Genomic DNA, 2,884 nt, shown 5'->3' with positions numbered 1-2,884 from the left:
TTTTTTTTTTTTTTTTTTTTTTTTTTAATACGTTACTGGATTTTATCGTTCAAAAGTTTATCTTGGACAGAATTTATTTCGAAATGATTTATTTTTCACGATTGGTTAATAAGGGAATTATATGTCCAATTACGATATAAAAGAAGATTTTTGTAAAAACGATAAGATTCTATCAATATTAAATTCATCGGTAATGTAAGAAGTATATATAGCTTGAATTCTAGATCTATTATCTTCATAAAGAGAAGATAAATATCGTTTCTTATTACCAATTTATTGTCAATTCCTGTACATTACTAAAATTTAAATCCAGATAATTTTATACTTTCATGTATATTCTTTCGAATAATATACAAATCACCGATAAAAAGAAACTCGAAAAAAAAGAAAGGAAGAAAGAAAGAAAAAGAAGAAGACACTTTTGTCCCTAGAGATGACAATAAATAATTATATCTCCACGTAGCGAGACTTTTATCTCACGCTTTTACGTAATCAGCGCATCATAAGCCGCTATATATAAAGGCTAATATATATATATATACCTGCAAAGTTTCACCCAACTTTTAACAAAAACATCAGCACCCTTCGAGCCTCGCCTCTTTATAAATAAACGTTTCATTCAACGATTTCGCGATTAATTAATCATTGACCATCTCTCGTCATATCTCTCTTTCTCTATCTCTCTCTTTCTCTTTCTCTTTCTCTCTCTCTACCTGTCTTCCCTTTTTACAGATTTCAACTTGGATTGTTTAGTTTCTCCTTCCTCACCTCTCTTATTTCATCCTTTCCTTTCGGATTACCTTACGTTCAACTGTTATTCCACAAACTCGGCAAGGGAACGCAACATCTCGTTCGAACATCGTCGAGCGAACAGATCACAACGAGACGACGCCCTCTTTCCGGTAATCCGCCGCGTTTTCGAGAAAGTGACAGACAGGAGGAGAGCGTACCGCGCCCGCACCCGAACACACCGACAAAGCGGAATTCTGCGGTTTTCGCGAGGAGGACGAGGTCGGTGTTAAACCAGCAAGATTACCGGCCGCGGCGGTTGCGCCAAATACTGTGGTACAGCTACTTCACCCGGCAACATTTCATTCTCCAGCTTTCGACAGTCCTTCACCTCCAATGTTAACTACCTGAAACGGAGGTGAGTGCCTGACGCCTGTGCGCGCGCGCCCGCCGTGTGTGCCTGTCCACCTATTTCACTGTCTATTTGCATGCCCGATAATAGTTTGCTCGATGGAATTCCTCTTACTTTCCCCTCTGCGCTCGGCTGTCTCAAGAGATTCGAAGAATTCGGAAGCGATGCCGGAAGAATCACGCCAAGAGATTTCTATTTGCTCGTTGAATATATTTTTTTCCTTTTTTTAGAATAATGATATAGATTTTGATTTGATTTAGAATGAAAAACGCCACGTTATTGAGAAATTAATGCTAACTAAATTAATGTCTTCGAATCGTACAATTTGACTTGCAAAGTTTTCGAATTACTTGATTGAAAGGTATTCAGAATAATGATATAGATTTTGTCTCGATCTTCACGATTTTTTAAGGCTCTCAACGGTAGATTGGTATTTTATTATTTATGAAATTCGTGTTTCTGTATTGGTGTAGTCGTTCCTTTAAAAAAAACGAGGAATTTTTACGTGTTCAATTTGGAAAAGTTAAAAAAAGAAAATAATTTTCTTCGACTCGAAGAATCGTTGGACGTGTTTCGAGCGAAACACGTTTAATTTCGCTCGGTGAAGAGAATTGTCACTTTGTTTCTCACGTTTTGGAGCGTTTTAGAATGTGTCCATAATGGTACGCGGAGATGCATATAAGTGAGATACGAGACAAAAGAGTATGGGTCGTTGCACGATGGATGGTTGTGGACGAGCACGTTTGTCCCAGCCTTTTCATCGAATTCGAGGACAGAGGCGCATAATATAGCAGCGTAAAACAACACCTTTATCCGCATACGAATCACATTGGCTTTCTACCGTGTTTGTCCACACGTATCTGGAACAACGGATACATCTCGTATCATGATCTCTTTCGGCGTTGTAAATTGCACATTCCGGCTCGCTCCTATTTATATCCTATTTATCCATTCCACTATAATTAACATCGATATTCGAGTCTGTGGAGATCCGAGCGACAGGTCGATAATTCCTCGAACAAGCACACCACCGTGCCATTATTTAATCAAAGCACAATTAAGTTCAATTAAAAAAAATTCAACAATCTCCACGTCTCTCCACGTGCATGCACTCCCATCAATCTCGATCCATGCACGCAAATCGGCATGGCGAGAAAGTGCTTTGGCAAACGTGCAAACCCACGCTTCAAGCGTCCCCCCCTACGTACCTATCTGTCTACCTCGATTCCATTCCTATTGCACCTAAATTTTATACCGCTGTGAAAGATATTATTCTTGTATTATAATTACAGTTCACAATTGAAGCGAAACCCATGTAACGATCTGTCCAATATTTACCAATTACACTCAAGCTTACCAAATGTCGCATTCCATGCCTTACGAGCCCATAGGTACGAGCCACCGGAACCCGGCTATCGAGTACCTGTCACCCGATCGTCTGCCGAGACCATCACANTGCCTCCCACCTTGTCGCAAAGCACACGAGCGATCGTCGAGCCACATTTCACGCGAGGCACCGCAACCGACGTTTCCACTTCTAATAAGACACCGAGACTGGCGAGCTGCCGCGCTCATCGCAACGCCATCAAAATAACGCCATGCCATCCCCGTGTCACGCATGCAAACCGGCAATCAGCAATCGTCAATCATCGCGCCATCTTTAATGCCATTATTAAAAAAAATATATATATATAATACACCCGAGCACTTGGCTGTTCGATGTGCATATTATGAAAACAGACT

At 40.3% G+C, this 2,884-nt stretch overlaps 2 protein-coding genes across 5 annotated transcripts in view; one reads left to right on the top strand and one right to left on the bottom strand.

Annotated features, from left to right (window-relative positions):
- Window positions 1-2,884, top strand: part of LOC102681243 (synapsin) — a 42,809-nt gene that overhangs the window by 3,350 nt on the left and 36,575 nt on the right. For both annotated transcript variants that reach the window (XM_006616370.2, XM_006616371.2), the window contains exon 2: window positions 733-1,147. The gene's annotated coding sequence lies outside the window, so the exon portion shown is untranslated. The remainder of the gene's footprint in view (window positions 1-732; window positions 1,148-2,884) is intronic.
- LOC102681026 (metalloproteinase inhibitor 3) overlaps window positions 665-2,884 on the bottom strand; it is a 32,291-nt gene continuing 30,071 nt past the window's right edge. For 2 of the 3 annotated variants that reach the window (XM_006616368.2, XM_006616369.2), the window contains exon 6: window positions 665-685. The gene's annotated coding sequence lies outside the window, so the exon portion shown is untranslated. The other variant, XM_031510783.1, reaches the window with a different exon arrangement.

The sequence above is a fragment of the Apis dorsata genome, unplaced genomic scaffold (assembly GCF_000469605.1).
Source record: "Apis dorsata unplaced genomic scaffold, Apis dorsata 1.3 scaffold_262, whole genome shotgun sequence".
In the NCBI taxonomy this organism is placed as follows: Eukaryota; Metazoa; Arthropoda; class Insecta; order Hymenoptera; family Apidae; genus Apis; species Apis dorsata.
Note: the sequence above shows the minus strand (reverse complement) of the source record. Positions and strands in the feature narration are given on the sequence as shown.